Source organism: Argiope bruennichi, chromosome 9 (genome assembly GCF_947563725.1).
Source record: "Argiope bruennichi chromosome 9, qqArgBrue1.1, whole genome shotgun sequence".
NCBI classification, from domain to species: Eukaryota; Metazoa; Arthropoda; class Arachnida; order Araneae; family Araneidae; genus Argiope; species Argiope bruennichi.
This window is the reverse complement of record NC_079159.1, coordinates 72,321,331-72,336,952: the sequence shown is the minus strand read 5'-3', so window position 1 is coordinate 72,336,952 and position 15,622 is coordinate 72,321,331. Positions and strand designations below refer to the sequence as shown.

General features: G+C 28.6%; 1 protein-coding gene across 3 annotated transcripts in view; it reads left to right on the top strand.

Annotated features, from left to right (window-relative positions):
• LOC129985241 (serine/threonine-protein kinase OSR1-like) overlaps positions 1-15,622 on the top strand; it is a 156,641-nt gene that overhangs the window by 93,473 nt on the left and 47,546 nt on the right. The gene's annotated exons all lie outside the window — the stretch shown is intronic.

The following is a 15,622-nucleotide window of genomic DNA, read 5'->3' as shown; positions in this document are numbered from 1 at the left end:
TTTGGATAAAGTATCATTTTTCTTTATTCAATCATTTTATAAACATTATGATTATTTAATTCTCTATACAAGTTTGAAATTAGAATTTAAGAATGATTAATTATTCTGACAGTAATTGCAATATATCATTGACATCATGGTCAAAAAACATTACCACTGAAATAAATAGCAAATTACGAGTAGTGTGATATCAAAAAAGTGTTGAATAATTGATTATTAGCGATTTAATGAACATGAGAAAATTCTCGACTACTTTATATGCCATATAGTAAATGCGTGATTTTTGCCATTCAAGGATGTTATTAGCGGTTGAAAATGTTCACTATTCCAATAAGGAAAATAACTTTTTCCGCGTTCTGGCAATAAAATCCTTGAATGAATTATTTCATTCGATCTGAAAAAGAAATCCACATCATATAACCTTTATGCATTGGGATTTAGAAATGAATAGAAGATTTAGAAATGAATAGAAGATTTAGAAATGAATAGATAATTTCAGAATTACTGAAATATCTATTGAAGTTGCGTATTGTGAATGGAGATTCTGAAAAATTAAATCTCTATGTTATTTTAAAAGAAATTGAAGATGTATTAATAGCAATAATTAAAATGTTCAGACTGGGATAAAAGATTGATGAAATTCTCTAAGAGCATTTAAATAAATAATATATACTTTTAAAAAAATTATGTCCTTGAAAAAAAAATCGGGTCGAGATAGTTTAATAGTGGAGTCTTAAAATCAGTAAATAATTTGTTTATCGAAAATTGTTGACTAATATTAATAACTGTTCGAGCTTCTCTTTAAAAATATTTTTGTGTATCAATTTCCTCTTATTTGAGAGACTTGAAAATTAGAGAGTGGGAGTTTGATTGGGTACTGGCCATGTTATCTGACAACAGCTGAAAATTACCACTCAGTGACATTGATGGTCCGTTTCCATATATGTTTTATGTAATTTTAAATGACTGGTACAAAATGTGTTAAAAGAAATGCACCCATGACACCAAAGCTTACTTTATTGTTATGTGACTTTAGGCAATCGCTGGGGTCTTGTCGATCAAATCAAACTAAAACTGCCTCCTTGTTCCAAACTGTCAATTTCTATCCTTCATAACTTAGCGACTGTCGCCTGGTAGTGAGATTTCTGCTTCATAGTCAGAGAATTGCAGTTTCGAAACTCAATTGCAGTGCAAACAGGCTTGGTATTCTTTAAATTCGTTGAGGCAAATTACCTCTAGTTAGGCACAAAAGTTTGCAATGAGGGATAGAGGAGCTTAGACGCTGGCTTTGTTATTTAATCCTGGTTCACAACAAATAGGTCAGTCTCATAAAAGCTCACGTGTTACTTCAAAACAGATCATAAATATACGTAAACTAAATTCCAACATTCATAATAAATATTGTATTGTATCCGGTATTTAATTGTAGATGTGAATGTATTATTAAATATATGTTAATGAATTATTGATGCTTAAAGTTCAAATTAATAAATATTATTGATTTTTTTTACTGAATTAAAATTGTTTTTAATTTATAAAACCTATAGGGTATAGAAGATAGAAATCATATCGAAATCACAAACAATAGAATATATATTTATTTAAAATGTTAGAAAAACAGAATACCGCGTAGGCATGTCCCATATAATAAAACCACATAAAACTATTGTTCAAATCTTTGAGTCTGTTATCAAATAATTGCAATTGGAACTGCATCGGACACTCATTCCTCTAAAGGAGAAAGTTGATAGCAAGCGAGCGTATTGACAATCAGTAATCATAATGATGTAGTTTCAACCTCTATCGGTTGCCAACTTTTGCCAAATGAAACATTTTTTATAAAATTAATTTTAATTCGGCTTTGTTAATTTTAGCTATATATGAAAAAAGGCTAATAAAGGACACCTGAATTTTCTTTGATTACAAACGCAATAAATTCTTATAACATCTCTGTATAACAATTCAGTTATGCAGAGTTGTGATAATCACAATATTATTACCAAGTCACGACAAAAAATTCTCTTTTAAAAGCTTGAAATAAATCAAGTTAAAGAAAGAAGTGTAAAACTATATTTTCATATATATTAATAATGTAAAATTAATAAAGATGTAAAAAAAAAACATTTTGATGATATATTATATATTTTCAAAAATGAATAAATTCAACATATTTGAGAGTCAGTTGATGAATATTTGAATATATTTGAAAATATATGAATTTATAAAATGAAGATGTACTGAAAAGAAGGAAAAAAATGGTTGTTTGAATAAAAGGCTTCAAGATATATTCCATAAAAACATAGAAAAAGAAACAAATTAAATTCCACGTATATAAACTAGACAGATGAATATTTCTTGACTGTAACATTTGGTTATAATTCCAAAAAAAAAAAAAAAAAAAAAAAGAAGTTTCCAACTCAAAATTTTTTGGCTTTATATTTTGTGCAGTAATAATTTAACTTCGTATACGAAATGAAAAATTCCGTGGATCTACTTAAAATTCAACTTATATGCAAATAGGGAAAAATGAATATAAAGTAAGAAAGTTCCATACCGATAAAGAATTTCATTTCAAGTGAATTTTAAATTCAATAATGTAAGGTAAAACAGAGTCGCATACTCTGAAACTTCAAAAATAGCCAGAGGATTGATTAAAATGCATTTCGAATTCAAAATTCTTAAACCCATTTTCTAAACACTCAAACCAATTCAATTAATTAAATCAGCCGATTTTGAAATCTGGGGGTGTTTAAATAAAGGAACAATTACCAGACCCGTCAATTATTGCAAATGTATGCTTCACTTCTCAAATTTTGTCGTATGAAAATTGTTATATGAACAAATTAATTATGGACAAATATAGCTATAGAAAATTTTATCAGCTGCAAGGGTTAAAGTTATGGGGGGATTCAATTATTTTTGTTCCCCAGATACTAACATATAACAAAAAAGTACTGCTTTTTCGAGAACAAAAATCTTGAAATGGGTCTCCTTTTTAGGGGTTTCATATATCCATATGGGGTTTGAAATGAATTCAACGAAGAGAAAATAACTTTCGTTAAAATTTCTTGGCGAATCACCGTCACTAGACATTTAATGCAGTGCATATTATGGGATGATTAGAAATTATTCAAAATTGGTTAATTTAGCTCCATATTTTAAATTTTTTCAGCAGATTAGCGATTTATTTTAGATTATTTTTTATTTCAACGTTTGTGTGCACATAATAACATTTAACTAAAAGCTCAATATTTATAAATAACATAATGAATGTAATAAAACAAATAGGAACTTCATCATTTATACATATAATAGTAATATTAACCTATCAATTCATAATTCATAAAATTTACATTTTATACAGATTTATTTATTTGATAATGAATTTAATAGCATTTTTTAATCAACCTGTCTGATCCTTCTTTAGCCCAATAACAGAGCCAGAAATCCGCCTCTGGACAAACAGTGATACAAATACTCAGACATCAGATGCTTTTATCGAAGTCAAAGAAATCTAAAAAAAATCGAATTTCTTAGTGATTTCGAGTTTTCTTTTCGAATACAGAGATTTCAAAAAAAAAAAAAGTGCCTACAGAAAATATGATTTTTTTTTCTTTCTTAAAAGCGATACTGAATATAGACCCTTCTGTCTGGCCTTGAAACTACCTTGATGTGTCATGAAATTGAAAGGACAGGAATGATTGCGTGACCATTATTAATTCCGTATAAATAGACGGTTGCGAGGAGTTTGGCAAGTAACGAACCGTTAATGATTTCCCCCATATCTGACTTACTTCCGGCAAGAAAAAAGTAATTGATTCTGCTGAAAAAGCAATTTTTTTGATTGGTTAAATCTCTGCAACATCGACAGAATTTGGATGATTCAGATTTCTTTGATAATTTAATATAGGAAATTCTAAAACGATTTAATTTTTTTAAGATGATTTAAAAAATTCAAGTTGCTTTAAATTGTGATGTAAAAGAAAAAGGAAAATAAAGTTTTAGGATTTTTTTTATCAATTTCTGTGCAATAAAAACTAATTCATTTTCGACTTTTAGTTCTATATAAGCAAAAATACCTCCCCTTATTTTTTTACGGCATAGCTTTAACAACCATAAAAAATAAATATGATTTGAAATAACTGTTACTAAAGGGTGCTGAGTATGAAGTGGATTAATTAAAGCTGCAACATATGACCATTTGGAACTGCTATTTTTACGCACCTTATTTGATTTGATTTGTTTCATGTTTGTGAAATTGAATTTTTGTGAATCAATTTTACACTCGATCCTCAATGAGGATCACAAATAGAATTCATAATTAGAATAAAAAACATAATTCCAAAAATATGCTTTTTTGGACATCAAGAGATTTAAAATGTGGAGATTTCTCAAAATCTCGAGATTAAATATTTTGATGATTCGAATTATTTCTCTTCACAAAATAAAATCAGAAAAGTATTAAAATTCATTATACGTTTCTTCTTCTGCCACGTCCTTCATATAAAGCCATAAAAAAGCTGTCCTAAACATTTGTTTTTCTAAAGCAGGACTTCTAAACCTGTAAGTTGCAATTCTTACTAGAGCTTCTTTTAAGATTATCAAAATCGTGATATTTCTCATAGTATATTTTTCTTGCATACTTGTTATTTATAATCGGAAATGATAAACAATAATAATAATTAGCTTAACAATGTTAATTATTGTTTTCTAAATGAATATGTTTTATTAACTATCATTCTAATTACTTTCATGACTTCATGCTTCATTGCTCTTTTATTTTCTAATTTTAGTTTTGCGATATTTTCTGATAAAATGAGATCTTGAACATATTTTTGATGTCAAAGAGTAAATGCTGAAAGAAAGTATTTAAGAGACTAATATATTAAGAGACTAATTTTTCAGACATCCAATTTCACGAGTAATATTGACACAAAATTATTCTATTCCTAAGCCTTACTCTTCAAAACAAGATTATGGATCTTTCTTACTAAGAAATGTTTTTAAAGTCTTAAGACATAAAGTACCTATTGTGTTAAAAAAAAAGGCAGATATCTTTTTCTCGGTGTGTTACACAAAGATATTAAATTTGAAAAAGATAAGAACTATTCATGCAGAAAGTGGAAAAATGACCTCGACTTTTATATTCATTTCTAAATTTCTTGCATTTTAAACTCCTTTTTTCTTCGGTTATCTTTTTTTCTGGGGCTTTTGTCATGAAATAACATTTTTATCTTGTCCATCCACTTAAGTTTTATCTTTTTCTTGATATTTTTCCTCGAGATATGCTACAATTTTTTCGGAGAATTCTTCGATGATTTTGTTTCTGACTCAATATTATTCGAACTTTACAAATAAAAAAAAAATCCTATTCATCCTGAACAAAAGCAATAGAAGTTGTATTGGTCAAAATATTCAATAATTTTTATGTCTCATTATAATTCTTTCTGTATTGCCGTTCCCATTATAAGAAAATTATTACCATTAATATGCAAACGTCAATAAAAAATAAACTTCAAGTTTATTGAACAATATTAAAAATTATATTTATTTTTGCGGCCCCCAATTTGCTCTGCGATTTTCAGATTACACCAAAATTTCCAAGTTCTTTTATACAAGAATCGCCAAGATGGGTGCATTCTTGGGCTTACTTGGCGATTTGTAGCTTACACCAATATTTCCAACGCCGAATTGCCAACCGCTAAGTTGCCGATGATTTACATTTTTCTACATTTTATCAAAGGGGTAGTAAAAATAAACAAGCATTGAAAGAATATAATAAAAAACGTAGTAGCAATTTCTCCATTATTTTCTCGTCACTTACAACAAGTAATCAAAGAGGATTTTAATAAATCTTAAGAAACAAAAGTTTCTCGCCTGATATGAATGAAAATATTCCTAAATGGCGGAATGTTGTTTAGTTTTTGATTTGATTTTAGTTTTTAATTTTTATGCTTTACTAGCAATAAAATTCAATATAATTAATGCTTTTTTGGAAGAAGGAAACGGTATTCTTCATTTTTTTATGTATTATTTCCAAAATTATTCAGAATTTTCTTTTTACTATATCTACGATATCTTGCAATAAATTCTTAAGATTTGAATAAAGACACACAGATAAATAAATGTTATAGTTAAAAATCTTTATAATATATTATAGGTTTCTAAATCTATATATAATTTTATGTGAATCTCAACTTTAAAAAGTAATCTTTTGTAAAGAAGTGTCTTTTATATAGCTTCAAAGTAACATGAATAAATCAAGTGCGTGTAAAGAAAATTTCTCCCCTGGAATGAATGTTGTCTAAAATGTGATATAAATTCACAATTTTGACATAAGATTCCGTCTATCTAATTCAACGCTTTTTCCGTAATATTGATGCATACACACAAACTAACAGATAAGAGAACCGAATTTCATAAATAACACTTTAGGACACGGAGAAGTCCCGAGGTCGAATTATCGGGCGATTATACTAAACCTCTCTGTGGTGAGTAAAAATGTTTCACCTGTGACTCTAACTTTTATCTTGTTGTGCTCATTAAACACCGATCGTATGATGATTCATTTTTAATTTTACTTTGATTTGTAGGTGGAAATATTAAAAATTTCTAAGAAATAATCTAACTATATTTAGTGGATTTTTATTTTAATACATTTTAATTCTAAAAATGCAGCTTTTTAATTCAGTTTTTTTATACAAGAAAATCACTTCAGTAAATCGTTCTCGATGATGTATTGTTTTTCTTTCTTTCAATTAACTTCAATTCATTAAACTGCACTAAACTTTCAATACATAAATTTCTGCTTTTAGCTGAAATAAAAACGGTTGGATTCTTTTCGGAGAAGAAAAATTTGTTAATTGGGTAAATTCTAACTAAGCAACTAGATATCTTTTCGTTCTTGTATAAAATAATTAACAACAAATTGACAGATGTAATGGGAGAAGATGGAGATGTGGAATATATAGATATCGGTCTTCTTTAGTACTTTTTTTTTCCAAACTATTTGTGAGAACAAATTGTTGTTGTATCTCACTCTTTCTGAATTTGTAAATTTTGTTCAGAAGTATGTGGGATGGTTCATCGGCCCCTTTCATGACTGACGATTACAAAAAAGTTAAGAGATATAATAGAATTTCATAGATATAATTAGAATCCGAAATCATACGGCAAGGCAACGATAATTCTCATTATTTTTTTCTAAACAGAAATAAAAGCTGATCATTTCTTTGCTATTTTCCAAAAATGAAAAAAAGGACTATTGAAATTAAACCTGCCGTTTTAATTTTTGTCAACTGCAAGAAAATTATCTGGAATATCGCACAATACATCCAATCTTGAAAATTACAAAATTACAAAAAATTTAAGAGATATAATAGAATTTCATATATATAATTAGAATCCAAACTCATACGGCAAGGCAACGATAATTCTCATTATTTTTTTCTAAACAGAAATAAAAGCTGATCATTTCTTTGCTATTTTCCAAAAATGAAAAAAAGGACTATTGAAATTAAACCTGCCGTTTTAACTTCTGTCAACTGCAAGAAAATTATCTGGAATATCGCACAATACATCCAATCTTGAAAATTACATTTTTTATCCTGTTTTGTGATTGAAAAAAAAGGATTTGTACATTATAACTTTATATAAGTTATTATAATAAAAATGATTTATCAAATAATTTTCAATTATTTAAAAGTTGAAAATTTTAAAATCTTAAAATTATCTTGAAATGTATTAATCAAAATATTTTAACATTATAAGCTTAATCATATTCTAAAATTACTGTAAAATCTTATTAGAAATTTGATCAATAACTTCATACTCTCCCGTTAAAACAAGTACATAATTGCATTTTGAACTACGATATGACAGATAACACTTTTTTCATTAATAAAAATCCAAGAATAACATTCCAATGATCCAAGATAACATTCTTTCCATTAATATTTTATTTTATAATGGCCTCCTAGAAAAATATTCCAAGAAATTTATTCTGTAATGATAATCATGCTTCCATGACATTTTTAATTACATTTTAAACATCTCAGTTTAATATCTATTGCTTTAAAGATCGTTTTTGAAATACTGTTATTTTCACTCAAAATAAGTAATTAATATGTTTGTCAGGAGTAAGCAAAAAAAATCGGTAACCAAACTTACTTGTCTTTTTGTTGAGCATTAATACGTGAACTCTTTCGACATTTAATCAACAATCATCATTAGTTGAAATATTTTTACTATCAAGCCATATGCCATTGAAAATTTTTTAAGTAATTTATCTCAAAGTGAAAAAAAAAAAATTCTCACTTTTTATATGAAATATCGTCAAATTAAATCAAGCCCCTTCAACCTAGTAAAGCTCGCTTGTAGAATTTTTTTTAATTGTCGATTGAGCAACTATAACTCGATTAAATTGCGAGTGCTTACAAACATTTCAAAACATCCGTATCAAATAACAAATTAAGCAAGCTATAATTAAGGTAGGATTACAGGTTTCCAATGTGTCAAGCTGATATAACTTGTTTCTTCAAATCTCAACATGTTTATATCCTTTAAAGCATTATTTTTGTTTCCGTAATTGAGATCAACCTCAATTAACTCGACAGGTAAGCATATGCGGTTGTTTTCAAGGTCGCTCAAACCGACTGAGCTCCGTGCGTTCGCCTTTTGACGAGAGAAGGTTAAAGGATAGACGGATGCCGAGTAAATAGACTGAGCCTGGAGCTGTTGATTGGCGAATGCCAAGTTTCGATTGTCGAACAAAACATATAACATGGCATAATACCATTAAAATAATTTATAGGGGCTCTTTTTTTTTATTCGCAAGCAGATGGATTTCGAGAATGGGAAAGAAATTAAAAAATAGTTCAAACCAACTAGCTCCTTAAATTTTTCAAAATAAAATCACAAAATTTCATCAACAGTTGAATAAAAACATAAAAATACTATAAATAAGTTAATAGTTTCCAATATCGTTATTAGCTAGCACAGCATAAAAGAACAAAAAATCTTTTGCAGTTTTTAAATCTGATTAATTATTGTAAATGAATAAAAAATATTGTTTCTATAGACATTATTAATTTACTAATAATAAAATTATAATTATGCTTAATCAAACCAATTTGCTATTATACAAATTTTTTATAGTTATATTTATTTCAATGTGTAATCGGCAATAGATATTGTTTGCAAGTTTTAAAAAAATCCTTTGAAGGAACATTTGTACCTTTTAAAAAAGGATTTCTTAAAAGTTTTAATCTTTTAAAATAGGTGACATTTTACTACGGAAATGTATGATTGTATGGGTTTTAAATTATTTTTTTTTATTCAGCGAACGGGAGACCCTATGATTGAAAAAAATAATTTTTTGCTCATATTTTGTCTTTCAAAATGTGCTCTTTTTTTTTTTTTTTTTTTAAAAAAATTTTGGTAACTACAATATTTACAAATATTATTCATCCACTAACCTACTTTTTTATGCAGTAGTAAGATATTAAGGTATTATTTATGTTCTTTATTAAATTATCGTGTTTTTTGTTTGTTTTTTTAATTTTCAAGTAAACGATATTGTTTTTTAAAAAAAATTATTGCGTTTATATTAAAATCAGAATAAGTTCACTGTAATTATACTCACGTATTATGGTATTTTTTGGTAAACTCACATATATGGTCTAGCTCAACGCGTTTTTGAGTTTTCTTTGTCATGGACAGATGGACAGTCAGACAGACATTTTCCAAAAATGTTTTTCGAACTCAAGGAAGTCTAAACTGAGAAGTTTTGTCAAACTCTCGAGTTCGATTTTTTTTTTTTTTTGACAATTACAATACTTTATTTGTATTTTGTATATGAGAAAGTAAAAACTCATAATTTTTCGAAATTTACAATGAAGATGTGAAAATTTCAAATCCTCCACCGCGCTGCGTTCACTCATTTTACACGGGCATTCATAACTTTTAATTATTTCAATTTGTATTTGATACTCAAATCAGTTCTTTTCAATCCATTTTGCTTACATAATTCAATCGTATTTAACAATGGTTTTATGGCTGTTCGACAGATTTCAAGTCATACTTGGTTGGCAGCATAACTAAATCAATCCAGATTGATCTAGTCCAGACAAAAGAATGTGGACTCTATCCCATAGAGAAAAGGATTCGCAGATGTTTCCTTAAAAGTGGAGCAAGAAATTCCATGAAAATCAATTATTGATGCTGATTTTAAATAAAGCATTGGTCTCTACTTCAAATCTGATAACATTGTGCGACAAGGTAGTGACCAAACCAAACAAATCTTTTGTATACATTTGAATACATCGGTTCGAGGGTATTCTGTATGTTTTCAAAAATGCAGTCTTTGATACACATTTAACTACAAAGTATTCTACAATCTACTAATTCATTAACACAATTCTACATTAAGCGTAATGAAAGGACATACTTTTTGAAACACGGGACCACGTATTTGAAAAAATTGTTCCGGAAAAGTGAACCAGTATCACACGAGTTGGTTTCAAATAATCCATTATCAAACATCAAAAGCAAAGTGTCTTATTTCCATATTTAAAAAAAAAATAAAAGCCAGGAAACAATTTAAAAATCAACGCGCTTCATAGAAAAACATTCGCATACATTTTACCTCTTTTTTGTTTCAATTAGACTGATTTATTCTCTTGACTTTTAAAAACAAATTAACATAATTAAAACTTTCTTTTGGGAGCAATAATCATTTAGAGCTCAAGAGTTTTAGTACTTGAGAGTAAAAAAAAATGTTTTCTTGATATTTTAAACTCTACGCATCTGTAGTCATTATATAGCAATAAATTATTCTCGAGCTCCAAAGCTCTTTTAAATTAGAAATGATACTTTCGAGGCAACAGTTATTCTAGAATGCATTGTCTTCTTCTTGGTGAAGCTTATTACTTAACATAATTGTTCCTTGAATAATTTATCCTACTTTAGTTTTATTCGTTTTCCAAACAATAGAAAAATATTCATATTAACTAAAACTATAGTGTCTGCGTAGTTAATTTGGTTTTAATGCCTTCTATGGGGCATTCCTATGGCATTCTGAATACTATCTATTTTCGTAATAAAAAATTTTAATTGAAATAAAACTGAATTTATTGAATCATAATAGTATTAACGCATGCTTATTATTTTTAATGACTTTTTTTGTTTATAATTAATTGAGAAAAAATATTATAAAACAAAAAGAAAATAAATTTTTAAGCTTCCAAATATGATAAGATAGGGGGAAATGCTTTCTTTCAGTTACGTTTCTTGCTACACCTCTGATTTAAAATAAATACCTTCTTAGAAAACTTATTTATCATGTTCGCGACCCTACTATGAATCACGACGTCAATTAACCACAATAAAATTCTTCATATAGTTGAAACCGCTTACTTCGATCACGTATGATTCAAGCCAAAGTGATCCCTACATTCGAATGATCAGTACATCCGAAATGCTTTAAAAATAATATAACCGTTCCATAAATATACAAGGACAATGGAGATAATGTATCATTTGTATTATTCATTTATTTTAATTAGAAATACTAAAATACACACTCTTTAGGAATAAAAAATCATACATATTTCAATATACACAAAAAAATAAAAATAAAAAAGAGAACGAAATATTTCCCTTCGGTGATTTTACAATGAAATTTTGATAGGGATTTCTTTCACACGTGTAAACTTGGGAAAGGAAATTTAGGTATGTTTAAAAGAATGTTGTAAACATTAAGGATTTGTATCCCTTCACTCGGAGCGTGAGAACCTGCTGATTTCAACAATTTTACAGAGCGCGTGTGGACAGAGCGCGTTAATTGAATAGAAAAGTAAGAATGAATCAGGAAATAAAAGAATATTTTAGAAGGATGTTAATATGGATTAAATTGATAAAAATTAGCAAATTACTTTAGATTTAAATTAAATTAAGATATATCATTACATATATATCCCAATTTACTCCAACGTTGAACCAAGCCTTATAATCTTTTTCGGAAATGTCTAATTATTTTTCAATGGATCAGGGTCATCCTTTTTACTGGTTCTAATGAAATTTCCATATAGAATCACCTGTATATCGAAATTGATCACTACAAGCTAATTTTTTTATCACTACAACAGAAGGACTTTCTATGCATTTAGGTACAAGAGATAAGTTCCTCATGATTTTAATCAATATTAGTGAATGATCTTACATCCGTGTTCGCTTATTACATGCAATTTTCTAAACACAGAAGTATGCACGCCAAAATACAGTTGATAGAGACATCAGACTGCCAGCTGTAATTTAATAAATTAAACTAAGCATATTTGGATGTATATTTCCACTTAAAGTCTAAGAATGAGAGAATATTTCTCTATATTTTAAGAACACAAATTTAAACAGATTTTTAAACTTCATTATGTAACATCTTCCCTTGAATAATATGAATTTCATGATTTAACAACAGAGTATAACTTCATAAAATTCTGTCAACGAAACTGTCACTTGTCACCAGAATTTTAAAAATTCATTGAATTTACAATAATGTTTCGTAACATCTTGAGCTTGCATAGATGAATAATATTCAACAGATTTTAAGAAAATCTTACAGTTTGCCCTTCTTTCTTTCAGGTAATTGTCTTATTACGCTCGTCTTCGAGTCTTTATCAGTTTAAGATGATAGAAAGGCAGGGTATTTTCCTACTTTTCACTCGTGAGAAATGTTCACTAAAATATACACAAGGAAGAATAAAATCGTTGGAGAAACCAGAATTTACATTTGATATGTTTCTATTTCTATCGTAAACTTTTTTTTAGTATTTGTATTCATTAAAAAATTCTTTTAGGACTTTTTTTCTCCTTATTTTCTCGTGTATGACGAATATATATAGAACGTATTGCTATTGCTAGAAATTCTATTCCTTTCTTTTGACTTCCATAAATAAGAAGAATTCCTTTTTAGATTTGTGCTTTTTTATGAGTCTAGGTTGGTAAGAAAATATAATTTACGGTGAAAATTTAAATTTACGGTGAGCTAGATAGGAAAATTCGGCGTATAATCTTCGCTCCAAAATTATAAAATTATATCGAACATGAATCAAAACTCGTCAATAGGAAAAAGTATTTTTCTAAATGGTAATGATAATACTTTTCTGATAATAGTATCTGTCCAGGCATTCTTTTTATACGTGCATAAAAAATATCGACGCACACTTTTGAACTTAAAGCAGTATGTCGCATTGAGGTATTAACACTCTTTTAAAATAAGTGAAAAAATAAAGCTGACAAATCACCTGTTTCCCCTCCTCTTTCCCCTCTGGAGATATATAATAATCTCACCCTTGTTTATAAGTGCGTAGTGTAGCCAAGGATGGTTCTTGCGCCAAAAAAAGAAAAAGAAAAAAAATATTTATACGATGCAGTCTTTCGCAATGGAAAGACTATATAATCGTCAACTGCCAACCGTCCATTCAACTACCTCCAATAGCCGCCAAACATCACATTATCGATTTCAGGAACCTGTGGGTTCAAGACTCGAGACCCGATTATAACATCTACTGTATGTAGGGCCTGAAGGTCGCTAACTCTCAAGTGGCGTTCTTACGATCTGTCCGCCTGCAGACGAGGCACGCTTTCCCCCCTTGACCCTCTCTTGCGGTTTTCTGGGGTGCTTTGATGTCTGTCCAGTTTACCGACAACAGGGAAAAGCCTGCCTCGTCTGCAGCAGAGGGAGCACCAGTTCAGGGACTGTCCTCGTCATCTGACTGTGACTCAAAATTATAAAGTCCGTCAAAAAATACCCGTTACATTGTTTCAAAACAAGACGGAATGTAACTGAATAAACTTTTAACAATTATGTAACTGAATTAACTTTTCTAAAATGCATTATTTTTTCCCGTTTCATTGCGAAATTACACTAAAGACTATTTAAAACCCTATTTTTTAAAAAAAATTATTTAAGTTTGCATGTTTTTATTCATATCCAAAATATCCTCAATATTTAATGCTTATATTCTCTATCCAATATACAAAATGAAAGTAAACTTCTAAAACGCAGATTCTTATCGAAGTTTGAACCAAATCTCTCAAAGGGTTAACCTTCTGTCCGTGTGCATGAAAACACTTTAACTCATAAAAGTCAAAATTTGGAATGAGATTTTGTGATTACAACTGTCATTCCATGTCAAATTTTCGTTTTGATCAGTGGGAAAAAAGGAGTCGAAAATGCAAATTCATACGATGGATTTAGTAAAAATGCTAGATTCACGCCAAAAATCTATAATATCCAATTATGTTCACCAATCCATGCAAGCCATTCACGGTCTTACCCAAAGTTCACAATTTTATGCGGAGGGGGAGATGGGGTATAAAACCTTTATTGTACAATATGCGAGAAAATTTCGGGGAAGGGGGAAGGACTTCCACTGGTTTAGTACACGAATAAAAGTGTGTGTGTGTGTTTAAAATTTTAATTAATTTTTATTTTTTACACATATCTGCAATTTATATCGAATTCTATTTATCAAATTCATTGCATTTTTGAATAAACACATTCGCACACTCACGAATATATAGACCCTCCCCCCCATTGTCAAAGACAGCCACCCCATGAATGGATTATGTCCAAAATTTAATACTACATTTCTGATAACAAAGCTATGTAACAAATTACTGAATTTCATCTATTTAGCTCTTCACGCTTTTGAGTGTTTGTGTTGATTTGCACAGGAAAAGACGGAGGGCGTATTTAGTTTTAGTTCTGTTTGTAAATTTGATGCAGATCTTTAAATCTGAAGTTTCGGCCATAACTTTTTTGATTACTAAAATGTTACACAATTATCATTTCCTATTCTATATTTCTCCATTTTTCTTATCACCCCTGTAAAGAAGGAAGAACCCCTTTTATTTTTCACAAATGAAATAGTTTCTTAAAAATTGAATTAGAGTTGATATAGCTATCGTCTTATGATATAAATATTTATGTATATATATATTTTTTAATTTATAGAGTGTTATAAGCAAGTAAAATTCTTTAAGATGCTTCGTAGTAAAAATTATCAAAAGCATAACTCAAATCTAAGAGAAGGATATTATCACCATTTCAGTGTTGCTATTTTAAATCCAGTTAATTAACCTAATCAATATATTAAAAGGGATTTCTATAAAACATTCATTATTTATTCATTTCATTTCATTGTTTCAATATTTGAGATGCCCATTTAGTTATTTTCATCAAGGAAGTTCTAAAAATGTGACAATATTTCCCTTCTCAACTCTTTACATTCATTTCGATTGCAGAAGATCTAGTGTTCATTTACTACGATTCCTTTTGTCAATTGTCCATCCTCTTGTCTGTATTGCGGGAGAGGGGGGGGGCAAAAGTTTTATGTGAACAGAATGTATGTTTTTTGTTTTTTTTTAATCTATTTCACTTTAAATTTTTAGCTTTTTTCAAGTTTGGGGTCTTTGTTTTATATTATTATTTAGCGTTAGCTGTCAGGTTAAGAACCATTGTACAAAAATAAAAATTTTATTTGATATCTTTAGTATACACATTGCTATGAGTGATTCCATTCGCTCAAATTTGACATCAAACTCTCTTATGAAATTTCAC